Source organism: Bison bison, unplaced genomic scaffold, assembly GCF_000754665.1.
Source record: "Bison bison bison isolate TAMUID 2011002044 unplaced genomic scaffold, Bison_UMD1.0 scf7180017864289, whole genome shotgun sequence".
Lineage (NCBI taxonomy): Eukaryota > Metazoa > Chordata > Mammalia > Artiodactyla > Bovidae > Bison > Bison bison.
Window position 1 is genome coordinate 5334164 of NW_011494861.1, and position 20632 is coordinate 5354795.

The 20632-nt window shown below is 41.8% G+C and overlaps 1 long non-coding RNA gene across 1 annotated transcript in view; it reads left to right on the top strand.

Annotated features, from left to right (window-relative positions):
• LOC104995878 overlaps nucleotides 1-4368 on the top strand; it is a 16370-nt gene extending 12002 nt beyond the window's left edge. Inside the window, exon 3 of the long non-coding RNA XR_826112.1 lies at nucleotides 3296-4368. This is a non-coding gene — a long non-coding RNA (uncharacterized LOC104995878). The remainder of the gene's footprint in view (nucleotides 1-3295) is intronic.
• Nucleotides 4369-20632: the final 16264 nt, after the last annotated feature.

Consider the following 20632-nt stretch of genomic DNA (forward strand, 5'->3'; position numbering starts at 1 on the left):
GGCATAGTCAATAAAGCAGAAATAAATATTTTTCTGGAAGCTCTCTTGCTTTTTTGATGATCCAGCGGATGTTGGCAATTTGATCTCTGGTTCCTCTGCCTTTTCTAAAACCAGCTTGAACATCAGGAAGTTCACGGTTCACGTATTGCTGAAGCCTGGCTTGGAGAATTTTGAGCATTACTTTACTAGTGTGTGAGATGAGTGCAATTGTGCGGTAGTTTGAGCATTCTTTGGCATTGCCTTTCTTTGGGATTGGAATGAAAGCTGACCTTTTCCAGTCCTGTGGCCACTGCTGAATTTTCCAGATTTTCTGTGTATAATAGCAAAAAATTAAAGCAAGGACAGTGTCCAACAAGAAGGATTAAGTTACTGGACTACCTTTCAATGGTATCGCATACAGGCATTTAAAATTATATTTGTTGACTTGGAGTGGTATCTACATTAAATGTTACTTGAAAAAGTAATAAAAATGCATATTAAATGATCTCATCTCTTTTCTTCTCCTCTTCTTCCTTCTTAAAAACCTAATTATGTACCACTTCTCACCACTAAGGCGGCTATAATCAAAAATAATGTGTCGATGTGGACGTTCAGAAATTAGAATCCTCAGACCTTGCTGGTGGGAATGAAAATGGTGCAGTTGCTCTGGAAAATGGGTTGACAGTTCCTCAAAAGATTAAACATAGAGTCACTATCTGATGTGATTCCACTAGTAGGTATATTGCAATTGGCAATTGTTCAGTCTCTAAGTCATGTCCAACTCTTTGTGACCCCATGGACTGCAGCATACCAGGCTTCCCTGTCTTTCACTATCTCCCAGAGTTTGCTCAAACTCATGTCCATTGAGGCGGTGATGCCGTCCAACCATCTCAGCCTCTGTTGCCCCCTTCTCCTTCTGCCCTCAATCTTTCCCAGCATCAGGGTCTTTTCTAATGAGTCGGCTCTTCACATCAGGTGGCCAAAGTATTGGAGCTTCAGCTTCAGCATCAGTCCTTCCAGTGAATATTCACGGTTGATTTCCTAAGATTGAGTGGTTTGATCTCCTTGCAGTCCAACAGACTCTCAAGAGTCTTCTCCAGCACCACAGTTCAAAAGCATCAATTCTTTGACACTTAGCTTTCTTTATGGTCCGACTCTCACATCTGCATATGACTACTGCAAAAACCTAAATATATACCAAAGAGAAATAAAAATGTGTCCACACAAAAGCTTATATACAAATTTCACAACACTACTTGTAAGATCTAAGAAATGAAAATAACCCAAAAGTCCATCACGTGATGAATGGATAATTGTGGTCTGTCTATAAATAATGGAATATTATTTACCATAAAAAGAAATGAAGTACTGTTACATGCTACAATGTGGATGAAACTTTAAAGCATTATGCTTCATGAAAGAAGCCACATACAAAAAACCACATGTTGTCTAATTCGGCTTATATGAAATCTCTGGGATAGGCAAATCCATAGAAACAAAAGGTAGATTAGTGGTTGCTTAGGGCTGGTTGAACTATAAAGAAAGCTGAGCGCCGAACAATTGATGCTTTTGAACTGTGGTGTTGGAGGAGACTCTTGAGAGTCCCTTGGACTGCAAGGAGATACAACCAGTCCATCCTAAAGGAAATCAGTCCTGAATATTCATTAGAAGGACTGATGTTGAAGCTGAAACTTCAATACTTTGGCCACCTGATGTGAAGAATTGACTCATTGGAAAAGACCCTTATGCTGGGAAAGATTGAAAGCAGGAAGAGAAGGGAATGACAGAGGATGAGAGGGTTGGATGGCATCACTGACTCAATGGACATGAGTCTGAGTAAGCTCTGGGAGTTGGTGATGGACAGGGAAACCTGGTGTGCTGCTGTCCATGGAGTCTCAGAGTCAGACACGACTGAGCGACTGAACTGAATTGAGGGCTGGTTTGGGAGTGATTTGGAGTGAAAAGTGGCATGACTGCTAATGGGTAGAGGTTTTTTTGATGGGGATGATAAAAATGTTCTGAAATTGATTGCAGTGATGGTGGTACAACTCAGTGAATATCCTAGAAACCATTGAAGAATATACTTTTAGTGGGTAAATTAAATGGCACGTGAGGGACTTCCCTAGCGGTCCAGTGGCCAATGCAGGGGGCCTGGGTTGATCCTTGGTCTGGGAACTAGATCCTACAAGCTGCAGCTGAAAAAGATCACGCGTGCCACAATTAAGATCCCATGCAGCCAAAAAACAAAATGTGAATTTTATCTCAATCAAGCTGTTTAAAAATCCATTTATGTGGATTGAGGCATAGAGCAAACTTTGGAAGGTATTTTGAATCAAAATGTTAATAGGGGGTGTCTCTGAGTGAGGGATTATCTGAAATTTCCATCTGTGTTCCTTCCAGGATCTTTTGAAGTCTGCAAAGTGTGTGTATTTCAATAGTCAGAGAAAGAAAACAAGTCTCCTTTCTGTTCCAGGACTTAGACCTGGGGACTCTTACAGGTGGGGACCCCATCCAACATTGTACCAGACACAATAAAAATCACCTGAGCCCCACATGCTTCTATCCGTGAAAATATCTGAAACAACTTTGATCATCTTGCTTCTGAAATTATTAGGCTCCAGATAACTAATTTATGATTACCTGTGACATTCTCAGCAGTTATCATGCAAACTGGGACATTTGTGAAAGAGGGAAGACATGTAATCTACAGATAACATTTAAAAAAATATTTGTTTATTTGGCTGTGCCAGATCTTATTTGCGGCATGTGGGATCTTGTTCCCTGACCAGGGATGGAACCTGGGCCCGCTGGTTTGGGAGTATGTAGTCTTAGCCACTGGACCACCAGGGAAGTCCCCCCAGGTAGTTTTATAATGAGATAAGATGCTTACAAATCATAAACCAACAAGGCTGATGTTGTGTCACATTTCAGAGATATCCAAACATTATTTCAGGATTTTTTCTCCTTTATTTAGTAGTCAATACAATTTTTCAGGACCCCAATATTTCAAGATATAAAAGGAAATGGCAACCCACTCCAGTATTGCCTGGAAAATTCCATGGACAGAGGAGCCTGGCAGGCTACAGTCCATGGGGTTGCAAAGAGTCGGATACAACTGAACGACTGAACACAGTGTTTCAAGATGCTTGAGATCAGCTCAGAGGCCCCAAGCCCCAGGCCTGGAGGTGACAATAATGTCAAAGACAGTGCCTGACAAATAATCTGACCTCACTAAGTATCTTTGGACGGATTGATTTAAGGAGTCTTCATATCTTTCAAATCTTATTTAACAAGTGTGGTATTTCCTTTTTTTCAGATTGCTGTAAACACGAAGAACATATATTTGCAACCTTCTGTTAAAAGACTTTCACATCCCTGAAACAGGAATCAAGATGCCTTTTGATCAACTGTTTTGTTGATGAAACAATTCCAGTTTATTTATTTAGTTACTAAAGAACCTTTTTTATGATCAGTTCTACACTCTTTCTAGGGTCTGATATGTCATGTCAGCTCTTACTTGGTATAACATTTCATAACTGTTTGATAGATGCAAAACACAGACACCCATTTACCCTCCAAAGCATACTAGTGTGGTGGTGATTGTCATTGTTGTTTGACTGAAGTCTAGTTGATTTACAATGTTCATAGAGAATGGACTTCCGGTTGTTGTTTTTAATGCCAACTGTCACTCAACCTTAATTCATCACTGATCCCAAGCTCTTTATCTTTCTTCCTTGGATCTAGTTAAGTTCTTCCTTATCCCATATTTGAATGATTACTTCTTCTTCTGTAACTACTATCTGGTAAGTCTCTGCTAGACTTTATCATTTTTAAGATAAAGTTTGATTTCATTCCTGTTTTACAGAATTGTAGCTACTAGAGGTTCAGTGAATGCAGAGTTTGGTCCAATAGTGAATGTTCATTGACAGAAGCCAATTATTTGACCTAAGATAAATAATCCTCACAAAATAAACTTCTAAGATATAACAAACTAAAATTTTATTTTAAATACTTGAAAATTAGAACTTTTAAAATTGGATAATAATTATATTTTAAAGGTTTAACATTCTAGTATAGAAAACATTTCTCAGTGCTACCGACTATGTCACTCCTATAGGCACAGTTAAAATATTAAATAGGTGTGCATTTTCATATAATGATGGAAGAGTAAAATAGGTTAACTTTCCTGACTTTTCCCTAACACCTTCTCCACTTATTCACACTTTTTATATTCTGTACTGTGTCTGGAGAGATGATTATTTATCATTGATACATGAGTTTGAAGACTTTTCTCTTTGTGAAACTTTGATGTTCTGCTTTCAATTTATCTTCTCTAGTGGCTCAGTCAGTATAGAATCCCCCTGCAATGTAGGAGACGGTTGGATCCTGGGTTGGGAAGATCCCCTGGAGGAGGGCATGGCCACCCACTCCAGTATTCTTGCCTGGGAAATCCCATGCACAGAGGAGCCGGGTGGCCTACAGTCCATGGGGTCACAAGAGAGTTGGACACGATTGAGTGACTAACACTTTCACTTTTTTTCCTGCCACCTACTGGCTTGGTGGCCTTGAACAAGTTACTATCTGTGCCTCAGTCTCCTTATCCATAAAATGGGGATAATGAAATACCCACCTCGTTGGGTTTCGGTGAGAACTCTGTGATATGTGCCAAGTGGTCAAAAATGTGCCCTTCTTATCATAAATAGAAGTATATGTGTTCACTGTTATTACTATTATTAAATAAGTGTCACTCAGTCGTGTCTGACTCTTTGCGATCTCATTGACTGTAGCCTGCCAGGCTCCCCTGTCCATGGGATTCTTCAGGCAAGAATGCTGGAGTGGGTAGCCGTTTTCTTCTCCAGGGGATCTTCCTGATCCAGGGGCTGAACCTAGGTCTCCCACATTGCAGGCAGATTCTTTACTATCTGAGTCACCAGGGAAGCCATTATTATTATTATTATCAATTGTTAATTAGTACCCATGAAAGCTAACTCATGATTGATTATGTTTGATGAACTCTATCTCAAAATGGCAGAAAGGAGAGAAATCAGACTTTCTGGATGGTTTAGAAAGTTTCTTAAGAATGTAAATATTGGGATGCCCTTGGTGGTCCAGTGGTTAAGAATCTGCCTGCCAATGCGGAGGACACAAGTTCAATCCTGGGTCTGGGAAAATCCCACACGCCCTGGAACAACTAAGCTGGTGTGCCACAACTACTGAGCCCATGCGCTGCAGCTCCTGAAGCCCTCATGCCTAGTTCCCATGCCCGGCAACAAGAGAGGCCACAGCAGTGAGCAGCTTGAGTACCACAATGATTGCGGTACCAGAGAGGAGCCTCCTCCTCTAGAGAGGAGCCCTCCCTCACCACTACTAGAGAAAGCCAGCACAGCAACAGAGATCCAGTGTGGCCAATAAATAAATAAGAGCTTTAAAAATCTATATAAATATTAATAAAAGAGTTAATCATGATTCCATAGCATTCTTTATCTTAAATAAAGATCTTTTACTTATCTGAGTGAATGTTTAAAACTTTTAATTATGGAAATTGTCAGACCTACATGAAAGCAGGGAGATTCATGTAAGGAAGCATCTGTGTCCAGACCCACCTTCCACAAGGAGCAACATGCCATCTTATGTTTAACTGAGCACATTCAATCTGATGCCCTACATGCCCAGCACCTCTGGTCATGTGATAGTCAGGACAGCACAGAGCCAGTCCTTCTGCAAAATAAGATTTCTTAAGGAGCAACAGCTTTTACTCTTTATCTGAAGAGGTAGGAATCTAGCCCTTACAGCTAATGTTTACTCTCAAGAATCATTTTTCACATTTTTAAATTTAAAATATATTCTGCCTCTTGATAATTAAAGAGGCATAAGTCATTTCAGTTGTTTTTGGTCTTGGCTGTGCTCCCAAGTGTCAAATACTTTTGCTCCCAACAGATCAAATAAAAGTTCAAAAACCTCTGATGTCAATAGATTAAGTACAGACTCTTCTTTTTAAAAAAATTTTGGCTGCACCCCACAGCATGTGGGATGTTAGCTCCTCGACCATGGATTGAACCTGCTCCCCCTGCATTAAAAGGCGAAGTTTTATCCACTGGGCCACCAAGGAAGTCCCCAAGTACAAACTCGTAATGGTGGCCTTGTATTGCTTCACCAGTGCATTTGTCACCAAGGCACCCACATCCTCAGGGACAGAGAACAAACCTAACAGAGACCTCAGGCTTTGTCATCTCATGACCATCATAGAAAATGCAATGTTTCAAGCACACTGGGGAACAGGTGGGGATGCTCATAGCCAGGTGTCGTTCAGTCACTCAGTCGTGTCTGACTCTTTGCAACCCCAGGACGTCAGGCTTCCCTGTCCTTCACTATCTCTCAGAGTTTGCTCAAATTCATGTCCATTGAATAAATGATGCCATCCAACCATCTCATCCTCTCCAGCCCCTTTCTCCTCATGCCCTTAATCTTTCCCAGCATCAGGGTCTTTTCCAGTGAGTCAGCTCTTCACATCACGTGGCCAAAGTATTGGAGCTTCAGCTTCAGCATCAGTCTTTCCAAAGAATCAGTTCAGTTCAATTCAGTCACTCAGTCCAACTCTTTGCAACCCCATGGACGGCAGCACACCAGGCTTTCCTGTACTTCACCAACTCCCAGAGCTTGCTCAAACTCATGTCCATGTGTGATGACATCCAACCAGCTCATCCTCTGTCATCCCCTTCTCCTCCTGCCTTCAGTCTTGCCCATCATCAGGGTCTTTTCCAATGAGTCTCTTTGCATCAGGTGGCCAAAGTATTGGAGCTTCAGCTTCAGCATCAGTCCTTGCAATGAATATCCAGGGTTGATTTTCTAAGATTGACTGGTTTGATCTCCATGCAGTTCAACGGACTCTCAAAGAGTCTTCTCCAACACCACAGTTCAAAAGCATCACTTCTTTGGTGCTCAGCTTTTTTTGTGGTCCAACTCTCACATCCATGCATGACTACTGGAAAAACCATAGCTTTGACTACATGCACCTTTGTCAGCAAAGTGATGTCTGTGTTTTTAATACACTGTGTAGGTTTGCCATAGCTTTTCTTCCAAGAAGCAAGCATCTTTTAATTTCATGGCTACAGTCACCATCTGCAGTGATTTTGGAGCCCAAGAAACTGAAGTCTATAGCCAGGTACCTGGGACCAATAGTTCTGTCACTCATGTGAAGTCTATATAATCTGAAAATACGTTGGGAAGCTGTACACCACAGCAAGTGCATTATAGGTACTTAATCATTTAATCCTTACAACTGCCCTATAAAGAAGGCATGATGGGTCTGTATTCAAGGTTGAAGAACCTGAGTCACAGAGATGTAAAGCAGCTTGCCCAAGATCACACAGCCACAAAGTGGCAATCAGCATTGGGAGGAGATTCTATATAGCCTCTCAAGTAAGCCTTCTCTGATTATCTCGTGTTTCCTCCTTAGCCAAACCATGACATGCATGAAAAACGCAAATGTATAAGCATAGTTTTTGTGTGCATTTTCACACTTCCTCTGTGTCATCTTCCTTATGAGATTTCATGCTAGATTCCAAACTGCTGGAGAGCATGAACAAAAACGAAACAAAAAAAGAAAACCTGAGCACTGAGTGACACTCAAATACCTTCCAGCCGAATGGCAATCACATCAAAACCATGTAACACTTACGGACACTCAAAAATTTGATGATGATAAAAATGTGGGAAAAGAAACAAGACAAGGTTTGTGACAGATAATTAATACCCTGTTTTATCAGCATCTGATGGGTCAAAGGAGCCTAGAAAAGAGAGATGTCTAAGTTCCTTATTTTTACAAAACGCCAACTTTGAGGGTTTCACTTTCTTGTACTTTTCTACTCTTACACACTGGGAACTTCTTATTCCTTCTGGCACCTTTCAAATCTGTGTTTTGATCTCTGTGAATACCTGAGAATACAATCACATTACCTAAGTCACACTTCAACTGCCTTCAGACAAATATGCAAACAAACAGCTTCAGAAAGCTCAGTAATTACCTGAAATCTATGCCAGTGTAGACTGACATCGTGATCAACACAGAACAGGCTGCTGAAATGAGGCAGTTATTGTTTTGCTCAAATCTTTCTTTTAGTTGAAATGAATCACCTAAGTCAGAAAGCAAAGTGATTTTAATAAGTAAAAATCACAGTGACACATCTTATTGTAATATTTACAAAATGTTCTTGACATCATTAAGGCCATGCCCTTGGAAAGAGGAAGGAGGAACATAGAGCATGAAAACATAAACATAGAGCTCTATGACAGGTGATCCCATCCACAGGCAGAGAATCCTGGGGAAACTGGTGTGGTGATTTTTGATTTCCAGCTGAAGAAAGAGACTCAGAGCAATTCAGGAATGTACCCCAAATCACACAGCTAGAAAGGGACCGAGCAAAGACTAGCAGTCAGTTCTGTCCAGCACTCAACGGTCTGCTACTCAGCCTCTCAGAGTTCCCTGAGAAATCTTTTGAGAAATTATGTGGATTCATTAATTTCCCAAAGATTTGACTCCAATCCTATGCCTAATCAGAAAGTAACATTTTCTCAAGATTCGAAACTTAATAGAAGCCCTATTGAGGAAAAGTGGAAGGCAATCAACAGGTCTGAGTTGTCAGATCACTCACTTCAATGACTGGTGAAGATGGTGAGGACCTCAAGATTCTCATTCTCCTCTGCACCCTCATTTAGATGGTAGAAGTTTATATTCACCGTAGTCATAATCCTCCCGGATATAAATGGATTAAACCCATAAGTTAAAAGGCAGACATACTGGGAGAAGTTCTGCCTAAGAGACAACTAAAACTAAAGGACGTGGAAAAGCTGACATTAAAAGGAAGAAAAAAGATACACCAGAAAAATAGTAACCAAAGGAGAATTGGCATACCTTCATCAAAATCACACACAAAAAAATGAACTTTAAGACAAAAACTGTTACTAAATCATGGAAAAATTTTCAACTTACCAGGAAGACCTAAGAATTCTAAATGGATACACATCCAATAAAGTTTCACACCATATAAATAGAAAATTTGTATGTACTATATAAATTAGTAGTATAGGGAGAAATTGACAAATCAAACGACATCTCTCTCAATTATTAGTCAGTTGAGCAGCAAAAAAGAATCAATAAATATATTTAGACAATTTGATTAACAACCTTGATATAATGGACACAGGTAAAATCCTGAATATAACAACCATTTAGAGAAGATCTATTTTCCCTAAGTACATATGAAACAGGTACAGAGATTAATCAGAGGACTTCCCTAGCAATCCAGAGGTTATTAATCTGTGCTTCCACTGCAGGGGGGTCAGTTGTGATCCCTGGACAGAGAATTAAGATCCCACATGCCAAATGGTGTGGCAAATAAATAAATAAAGTAAAGCACATCTCAACAAATTTCCAAAAACAAATGACATACCCATCACATTCTTTGAACACAATCTAATTAAGTAGTGAAAGTGTGAATGTGTTAATTGCTCAGTTGTGTCCAAGACTCTTTGCAACCACATGAACTGTAGCCCACTAGGCTTCTCTATTCATGGAGTTTTCCAGGTGAGAATACTGGAGTGGATAGCCATTCCCTTCTTCAGGGGATCTTCCCGACCCAGGGATCAAACCCAGGTCTCCTACATCGCTGCCAGATTCTTTACCATCTGAACCACAGTGGAAGACAAGACCTAATTAAGTAGAGTCAATAACAAAAAGATAAGATGTTTTATACACTAGAACTTAAAAAACAGAATTCTAAATAATTCATGACTCCAAAAAGAAATTAGAATGAAAATTTAGCAATGGTTGGAGTAATCATAAAAACTCATACTGCCCATGAGGTTCTCTAAAACTTGTGTATTATAGTAAAAACTGAACTCAGAGGGAATTGCATGGTCTTAAATACTTATATTTGCAAAGAATAAAGGCTGACATTTAATGAGCAAACTCCTAACTAAAAATGTTATGGCAAAAATCACAGCAAAAATCTAAAGAAAACAAAAAGAGAAGATCATAAAGAAAAGAGCAGGCATCGATGAGTAGCAGAAATATCATACAGTAGAAAGAATCAACAAAGCCTAATGCTGGTCCTTTGAAAAGACTAATAAAATAGACCAATCTCTGGTGATATTGATCAAGAAAAAAGAAAAGACATAAATATTTAATCACCAGTCGAGAGTATTTAACTACAAATACAGCAGAGGTGAAAACCATGAGAGAGGCTTTCTTGGTGGTCCAGTGGCTAAGAATCCTCCTGCCAACACAGGGGACACAGGTTCAATCCCTGATGCCTCGAAGAGCCACTAAGCACTGCAGCTGCTGAAGTCTGCATGCCTAGAGTCTACGCACGACAGTGAAAAGTGGCTCTGGTTCTCTTGCCTGGAGAATCCCAGGGACGGGGGAGCCTGGTGGGCTGCAGTCTATGGGGTCGCACAGAGTCGGACACGACTGAAACGACTTAGCAGCAGTAGCAGCTGGTTCACCGCAACTAGAGAGAAAGCCTGAGTGCAGCCACGAAAACCCACCACTGCCATTAATTAATTAATTCATTCATTAAAAAAAAGCAAAACGAGAATACAATGAAGTTTTATGCTGATATATTTGACAATTAGATGAAACAGACAAATTTCTAGAAAAATATAATTTATTAATCGTGACTCAAGAAGAAATATTAATAGAAAGCTTGAAGAATACTATCATTATTTTGGAAAATTGAAACAGTATTAAAACATCTTCCATAGCAAAACACCAGTGTTTTAGAGGCTAGTTCCTCAAAATTTCAAGAGACTCATCATTCCAACCCAACAAAAATTCTTTTAGCACACAGAAAGAATGAAAACATGCTCTCCAACTTATTCTATGAGCTCAGTATATCAGTTTTAAAAATCAGGCAAAGTCAGTAAGAGAAAGGAAAAATACGCTAATCTCATTCATAAACATTGGTGTAAAATTCTTTTAAAAATTAGCAAAATGTATCCAACCATGTTTAAAACAGATGATGTTTTATTTTCCCAGGAATGCAAGGTTGGATTGAAATGAGGAAATCTGTGAATGTCATTGTGTAGTGAAAAATTAACTTCGCCCGAAGACAGATCTGGCTTCTGTCCCAGATCCTGGGAGGTAACCTTTAAACTCTTGAAATTTCCTGAGTAATAGGAGTGTCTTTGTTATTCATGGTGGGCCCCTTGTGACACACCTGAGAGTTTATGCTAATAAGATGACTCAGGGTGGGGACTGGCTGCACCAGAAAGACCAACCAGGTGGTTAGAGAGTTGGGGCTTTGGGGCACTTAAATCCAGCCTGACCTCAGGAGAGGGAGAAAGTCGTTGGAAATGGAAGCTAACCACATGGGCAATAATTTAATCAGCAGAACTTCCCTGATGGCTCGGTGGTGAAAAGTCTGCCTGCCAGTGCAGGAGACACAGGTTTGACCCCTGATCTAGGAAAATTCCACATGCGGTGGAGCAACTAAGCCAGATTTGTGCTACAAATTTGAGCCTGTTGTCCTAGAGCCCAGGACCCACAACTACTGAACCTACGTGTTGCAACTGCTAAACCCCTTATGCTAAATCCCTGCTAACCCCCTAGAGCCTATCCTCTGCAATAAGAGAAGCCACAACAACGAGAAGCCATGCACTACAAGTGGAGAATGGCCCCTACTCGCTGCAACTAGGGAGGGCCTGCACAGCAACAAAGACCCAGCACAACCAAAAATAAATAAATAAAACTGGGAAAAGAAATATGGACAGCAGAGCTTAGGGGAGCTGCGTGGGTTGACAACACTCTGTGTATTGCCATGCACTGACGCGGAAAGGGCTGTGCATCCCTGAGGACACAGAAGCTTTGTGTCTGAAACCCTCCCAATTTCATATTCTGCCTTCTGTATCTCTTCCCTTGTCTGGCTCTGTTTTATATCCTTTTACTATAATAAGACTGTAACTGTTACATATAGCATGTCCCTGAGCCTGATGAATTATTCTAGCGACCCTGAGAGAGTCCAGGTCCCTGAATTTGTAGCCAGATGCTCTGAGCAGAGGTGGCCTTGGAGACCCCTCAACTTGAGACTGGTGTCAGAAGTCTCAGGCCAACTCGGTAGTCTGGAGGACTGTGCCCATCACCTTGAGTCTGGCTAACTCTTAGTAGTTGAATGAATGAAAAAAAAATTGGGTAAACTCAATGGATGCAAAAAAAAATTAATAAAATTATCTAATTATTTTGATAAAGAAAAGACTTTAGTAAACTAGGATTAGGATAAAACTTCTGCAGCCTGATACAGAGAATATAAATAAACACTATAGAAATGTTCAAAGTATTTTTTTTAAAGTCAAGAGCAAATCACAAATGTCACTATTTACTGCTCTTTCTCTAAATTTACTGGCATTCTAGAGGATATAATAAGAAAAATAAATTCAAGGCATAAACATTAGAGAGGAAGAATCAGGACAGTTATTATTTGCAGATTATATGATTTTCTATAAATAAAACCCAAAAGATAGATAAATAGATATTTTAAAATAGTAAGATAATTTAGCACGCCGGCTACCTGTAAGAGCTATGTTAAAAAACCAGTTGCCTGTCATATGATAGATTAACCCTAGAGACAAAATTCTAAGGGAAAAATAAGTCCCAGAAGACCTACTGAAACATAATGCCATTTCTAAAGAAAAATGGTTTTGTAAAAGCCTACAAAACTAAATAATAAACTATCATAAATACATTAGAGACAAATGTCTTTATATTTTAAAAAACAATAAGGTACACAAAAAAGAATATCTACCATAGTATCATTTGTAATAAACTCAAACTGGAAGCAAACTAAATATTCATCAACAAATAAATGAGTAACCAAAGCATCATATTGTTACTGTTCAGTCGCTAAGTAGTGTTTTCGACTCTCTGAATTGCAGCATGCCAGGCTTCCCTGTTCTTTATCATGTTCTAGAGTTTGCTTAAATTCACATTCACTGAGTCAGTGATTCCATCCAACCATCTTGTCCTCTGTTGTCCCCTTATGAAGTGAAGTCGCTCAGTCGTGTCCGACTCTGTGCGACCCCATGGACTGTAGCCTATCAGATTCCTCCGTCCATGGGATTTTCCAGGCAAGGGTGCTGGAGTGGGTTGCCATTTCCTTCTCCAGGGGATCTTCCCGACCCAGGAATCGAACCCAGGTCTCCCACATTGCAGGCAGATGCTTTACCGTGTAAGCCACCAGGTATTCCACAAGAAAAACAAATTCATTACCGTGAATACTCTCAATACCATGGGTGAAACTCAAAAACTTTATGTTGAACGATAATTTTTAAAAAACTGTCTACAAAAAAGTAAACATTGTATGATTCCATTGATAAGGAATTCTAAAACAGGCAAAACTAATTTATGGAGAGAGAAGAAAGAATAGTGGCAGCCTTTGGCAGGGAGAGATTATTGGTTGGAAGAAGATACAAGGGACTTTCTGGGGAAATGGAAACAAATTTTTTGAATGGAATAGTGGTTCCAAGGGTGTTAACATTTTCCAAATCTCATCAAACTATACCCTTAAAATCAGCACATTTTTCATATATAAATTATATTTCAAATTTTTTAAAAACAGAACATAGAAGGAAGTCTTATAACCTAAAAAAAAAGCAAAGACTTGGGACTTCCTTGGTGGTCCAGTGGCTCAGACTCTTGTGTTCTAAATGTGGGGGACTCAGATTTGAATCCTGGTCAAGCAATGGCACCCCACTCCAGTACTCCTGCCTGGAAAGTCCCATGGACAGAGGAACCTGGTAGGCTGTAGTCCATGGGGTCACTGAGGGTCGGACACAACTGAGCAACTTCACTTTCACTTTTCACTTTCATGCATTGGAGAAGGAAATGGCAACCCACTCCAGTGTTCTTGCCTGGAGAATCCCAGGGATGGGGGAACCTGGTGGGCTGCTGTCTATGGGGTCATACAGAGTCGGACATGACCGAAGTGACTTAGCAGCAGCAACAGCAGGGAACTAGATCGCACATGCCACAACTAAGACCCAGCACAGCCAAATAAATAAAAATTATTTTTTAAAAAGCAAAATATACAACTCTTAAGCATTTTGTTTTGTTTTTTGAATTAGAGGTTTTATTTATATTAGGGTGTCATGACCAAGCTTATCATATGTAAAAGAATTCCTTCCCATTAGAATTGAATTCATATAATTCATCTCAATGAGAGATTAACAGAATTTAAACTAAGTGAAAAAGTATATAATCAATCCAACATGCATAAAGGCATTTGATAAAAATCAAATATCTACATTAAGGAGGAAGAGAACAGATTTGATTTGTTCTCACCGACATGCATTGTACTCTTTCATACGAACCTATCACATGCACTGATCTTTTGAAGAGTATTAAGAAGTAATGGTTACACAAACTGTGAATATGTTCAAGACCACTGAGTTGTATATTTTTTTAAGATTTGTTTTATTTAGACCAGTTTTAAACTGTTTATTGAATTTATTACAACAAAGAAGTTTCTGTTTAAAAAAAAAAAAAGAAGCAATGATTATAATATGTCCCCTACCTATGAGTGAGCTCCGATCCGAGATCGTGTTCCTTAGTCCAATTTGTTTGTAAGTTAGCCAAGGTACCCAACTAAAACAACTGTCTATAGAGTACTGTACTGTTCAGTTCAGTTCAATTGCTCAGTCGTGTCCAACTCTGCGACCCCATGGTCTGCAGGATGCCAGGCCGCCCTGTCCATCACCAACCCCCAAAGCTTGCTCAAACTCATGTCCCTCCATTCAGTGATGCCATCCAACCATCTCACCCTCTGTCATCCCCTTCTCCTCCTGCCTTCAATCTTTCCCAGCATCAGGGTCTTTACCAATGAGTCACTTCTTTATATCAGGTAGCCAAAGTATTAGAGCTTCAGCTTCAGCATTAGTCCTTCTAATGAATATTCAGGACTGATTTTCTTTAGGATTGACTGGTTTGATCTCCTTGCAGTCCAAGAGTCTCCAACACCACAGTTCAAAAGCATCAATTCTTTGGCATTCAGCTTTCTTTGTGGTCCAACTCTCACATCCATACATGACTACTGGAAAAACCATAAATTTGACTATATGGACCTCTGTCAGCAAAGTAATGTCTCTGCTTTTTAATATGCTGTCTAGGTTTGTCATAGCTTTTCTTCCAAGGAGCAAGTGTCTTTTAATTTCATGGCTGCAGTCACCACCTGCAGTGATTTTGGAGCCCAAGAAAAGAGTCTGTTATTGTTTCCATTGTTTCCCCATCTATTTGCCATGAAGTGATGGGACTGGATGCCATGATCTTCATTTTTTGAATGTTGAGTTTTAAGCCAGCTTTTTCACTCTCCTCTTTCACTTTCATCAAGAGGCTCTTCAGTTCCTCTCTGCTTTCTGCCATAAGGGTAGTGTCACCTGCATATCTGAAGTTATTGGTATTTCTCCCAGCAGTCTTGACTCCAGCATGTGCTTCATCCAGCCTGGTATTTTGCATGATGTACTCTGCATATAAGTTAAATAAGCAAGGTGAAAATATATAGCGTTGACGCACTCCTTTCCCAATTTGGAATCAGTCTGTTGTTCCGTGTCCAGTTCTAACTGTTTCTTCTTGACCTTCATGCAGATTTCTCAGGAGGCAGGTCAGGTGGTCTGGTATTCCCATCTCTTGAAGAATTTTCCACATTTTGTTGTGATTCACACAATCAAAGGCTTTGGCCTAGTCAATGAAGCAGAAGTAGATGTTTTTCTGGAACTGTCTTGCTTATTTGATGATCCAGCAGATGTTGACAATTTAATCTCTGGTTCCTCTGCCTTTTCTAAATCCAGCTTGAACATCTGGTTCTTGGTTCACATACCATTGAAGCCTCACTTGGAGAATTTTGAGTGTTATTTTACTAGCATGTGAGATGAGTGCAACTGCGTGGTAGTTTGAACATTCTTTGGCATTGTCTTTCTTTGGGATTGGAATGAAAACTGACCTTTTCCAGTCCTGTGGCCACTGCTGAGTTTTCCAAATTTGCTGGCATATTGAGTGCAGCACTTTCACAGCATCATCTTTTAGGATTTAAAATTGCTCAACTGCAACTACAACTGTAATTCAACTCACCTCCACTAGCTTAGTTCATAGTGATGCTTCCTAGGGCCCACCTGACTTTGCAATCCAGGATGTCTGACTCTAGGTGAGTGATCGCACCATTGTGTGATCTGATAACCACCATTGTGGTTGTCTGGGTCACTAAGATCTTTTCTGTATAGTTCTTTTGTGTATTCTTGCCACCTCTTCTTAATATCTTCTGCTTCTCTTAGGTACTGTACTGTAGTAGGTTTATAATAATTTTCACACAAATAATACACAAAAAACAAACCAACAAACAAAAATATCCATTGTTTTAATCTTACAGTATAGTACCTTGAAAAGGTATAGAGTAGTACAGTCCAACAGCTGGCACACAGGGGCTGGCATCAAGTCACCAGGCCAAAGTGTTACTGACTGGAGGAGGGAGGGGAGGTGGGAGATGGTAGAGCTGAAGGATTGTCAGCAGTAGGGGTTGGAGGGCAAGCTGCAATGTCCCTCACATCTGACATTGATGGAATGTATGTTCACATCTTTGAAAGTTGGCAACTTGGGGGTTCATATGTAGGGGGCTTACTGTACTGTTGTGTGTGGGTTTTAGGATAATGTATATTTTCAGTTTTGAGGTAATCACTAAATTGTTTTCCAAAGTGGAATAGTTCTATAATCCCAAAGTTAAGTATAAAGTTTATTTAGATAATAATGCCAAGGGGATTCTGTTCTAAACATTTTTTATTACAACTTAAAACTTGTGAGTGAGTGTACAGTTGTTTGACCTTCTTTCAATGTAGAGCCAAACCAAGCTTTCTCTCTGCGCTTGGATCTGCTATTAAAGGTCAGTTGGGTTTTGCATGGACCCCCAGTGCTGTGTCATCTACAGAGTCCCAGTGGCTACACATCTCCGATGGGCACTCATTCTGTCTAGAAATGCCCCTGGGTCTGCTTTCCCAGGTGGCACTAATGGTAAAGAACCCACCTGCCAATGCAGGAGACATAGGGACTCGGGTTCTGTCCCTTGGTTTGGAAGATCCCCTGGAGGAGGGCATAGCAACCCACTCCAGTATTCTTGTCTGGAGAATCCCATGGACAGAGGAGCCTGGTGGGCAACAGTCCATAGAGTAGCAAAGGGTCAGACACAACTGAAGCAACTTAGCACACACCACACTGCTTTCCCAGTATTCAAGCATGCCTCCTGCACTCTCCTTAATCAACTCCATTCCTTCTCCAAGAGGAGCCCAGGAAGCCAGCTTCAGCATCACCTGAGAACATGTTAGAAATGCTCAGGCCCTGCCCCAGACCTGCTGAATCAGGAACTTGGGCTGGCGGGAGGTAGGGTGGGGGGAGGTGGGAGGGCAGACTGTGTGGCTCAGCTGGTAAAGAATCCGCCCACAATGCAGGTGACCTGGATTTGATTCCTGGGTTGGGAAGATACCCTGGAGAAGGAAAAGGCTACCCACTCCAGTATTCTGGCCTGGAAAATTCCATGGACTGTATAGTCCATGAGGTCGCAAAGAGTCAGACACGACTGAGCGACTTTCACTCACTCCACTCACTCCTGTGATTCTGACTCACCCTAATATTTGAGAACCACAGTTCTCTACTTTGAACTCTCCCTCCCTTCCAACAGAGCATCCTTTCTCAACCTTCCCTAAAAAACAAAAGCAAATGAAAACAAAAACCCAGAAGTAAATGAACTTCCCACGGCAGGAATCGCCACTTTCCCATGTACCACACTCTCAATTCACAGTCATGTTGTGAGGACAGAAATGATTTTTTCATTTTCAACTTCCAACCCTCAATAGAGTCCTGTTAGTCTGAAGCGTTTCCCAGTCACCCACATCTGTGGACCTCCTTGCCTGCACTCCAGCGGGAGCCAAGATTATTCTTCTTTTTTTTTTTTTAATATTTATTTATTTATTTGGCTGCATCAAGTCTTCGTTTCCGCATTCAGGATTTTCAGTTGTGGCGTGTGAACTCTTAGTTTCAGCATGTGGGATCTAGATCCCTGACCACGGAGTAAACCTGGGGCCCCTGCACTGAGAGTGTGGAGTCTTAGCCACTGGACCACCAGGGAAGTCCCTGAAGCCAGGATTCTGTAATAATCTCTTCCTTGCTCTCACCACATCTACCACCAACACTCAGACTCCATCCTTCACCAGTACCCAGGATACGCTCTTAAAGTGTAAACCGAGGGACTTCCCTGGTGGTCCAGTGGTTAAGACTTCATCTTCCAAGGCAGGGGGTTCAGGCTTGATCCCTCCCATGTGCCTCAGGACCAAAACCCAAAAACAAACAAACAAACAAACAAAAAAATATATATGTAAAACAGAAGCAGTATTGTAATAAATTCTATAAAGACAGAAAAAATAAAGGATAAAATGGATCAGACTCCCTTTTGATGGCTATTCCACATACTGGGAGTAAAAGTCAGACCCTTCATCTAACCTTAAAGGTCCTCTGTGACCTGGCCCCTTCCCATCTCCTCACATCCCTTGTATCTGGTGTTGGCACTCCTGCTTCCCAACCTCCAGCTACATTGGCTTTCCAGAAACGTGCCAGGCTCATTTCCACCTCAGGGCCTTTGCACAAGCTATTCCTTCTTCCCTAAAGGCTCCCCCTCAGCTCTCTGTGTGACTGGATTCTTTCAGTCATTCAGTTTAAACAACGCAGAGCCCAGAGACCTTCAGGGTCCGATTGGCCAGCTCAGCATCTAGAGCAGAGAATGTATTGTGTGCTCAGAGTAAATGACGAACAAATTTGAGGGGAGAGGTGGCGAACCTGGTTCAGAATAGTTCATTGCACAGGTTGTGTTGTCTGATGCTCTCTGCCATCTGTTCAAAAAGAGCTTGAGTGTAACAGATGAGTGTTTCTCTTGACAGCCTCGTGACCTTAGGTTTGTGCTTTTTCTAGATGCATCCCTGGGCTAAAAGGTTTATCCACGTTACATTTTATTGAGAATTTCTAGAAAGCTATTGCTCTCCATGGCTTCCCTGGTGGCTCAGTGGTAAAGAATCACCTGCTAATGCACGAGATGCAGATTCAATCCCTCAGTCGGGAAGATCCCCCAGAGAAGGAAATGGCCACTCCAGCATTCTTGCCTGGGAAATCACATAGACAGAGGAGCCTGGCAGGCTCCAGTCCATGGGGTTGCAAAAGAGAGGGACACCACTTGGCGACTAAACAACAACTGCTCTCCACAGGCGCTGACATACAAACAAGCCCTCCAAACTCTTTGGATCTGGACTTAGGATGAACAGGAATTCTTTCATTTGCATTCTCAGAGGCCCACAATTATATGCCCTTCTAAAAACCTCTACGTCCTTGCTCATAGATTCCTATCCTGTCCCTAGCTCCCTTCAACCTCTCCCTGTCTCTGCTCTGAGGCTCTTTTGCCTTGGTGCAGCCTGACACCACTGCTGGACAGGAGTTCCCCATGACTGCAAAGGAGCCTTTGAAAACAAGCATCCATCACATCAGGTTCCCAAAAAAGAGCTCCAGCAGCACCTCTGCCTGGAGACAAGTCCCGGAGCCACACAACTTTGTGCCCGCTGGTGCCTTTGCAAGCCTGCTAGAGCTCCACACCGTGCCACCGCCAGCTGGCTCCAGGGAACTCCTGGCTGCTCTTTCCTCCCTCCCTGTCCCTGTCTGTCCCTTCCCTTCTGTTTTATTATTTTTGGCTGTGCTGGATCTCTGTTCCTGCATGGGCTTTTCTCTAGTTGCAGTGAGTGGGGGCTACGCTCTAGTTGTGGTGTGCAGGCTTTTCTCATGGCAGCGTCTTCTCCTGCTGCAGAGCCGGGGCTCTAGGCATGAGGGCTTCAGTAGTTGTGGCTCCTGGGCTCTAGAGCACAGGCTTAGTAGTTGTGGCTCACAGGCATAGTTGCTCAGTGGCATGTGGTATCTTCCCAGACCAGGGATCAAACGCATATCTTCTGCACTGGCAGGCAGATTCTTTACCACTGAGCCACCAGGGAAGCCCTCCCTTTCTTTGCTGATGCTACCCACAGAGCCCCACCCACCTGTGAGGCCGGCGTGTCCTGGCTCAACTTGACCCTGGTGGTTAAGGCAACCTCCGTGCAAGGAGCCAGATTCAGTATAGCCACCATTCCAGGCACAGTCCTGGGCCTTTTTCTGCTCTCCTCATGGATTCTCCCAAGAAAGAACCCTGCCATGATGCTGCAGGGGAGAACACCGAGGCTTGCTTCAATAAGGTGCCCACCACTGGGGGATGGTGGAGCCCCAGGTACACAGCCCTGACATCATCACCTTAGGCTGTCTACGGCAGAGTTGGACAGTGGATGCCAACTCTTGGTTGAGCCCTCCCAGCCCACCTGGAGCCTGCATCCCAGTACCAAGGTGACACCTGCTGTGTGGACTCAAGGTTCACCACATGCACCGCCTGATCCTCTCTGCAGCTTGCCATTCTGACTCTCCAGGAGAAAGTAGGGGACAAGTCCCTGTCCTGGAGCCCCTCCCTCTGCTCTGAGCTAGAACAAAGATTGGATGCCATGGACGGGACAAGGCAGACTGGCCACCTTTCACAGAGGGCCGGATGTGCAGGCCTGCATGGCAGGC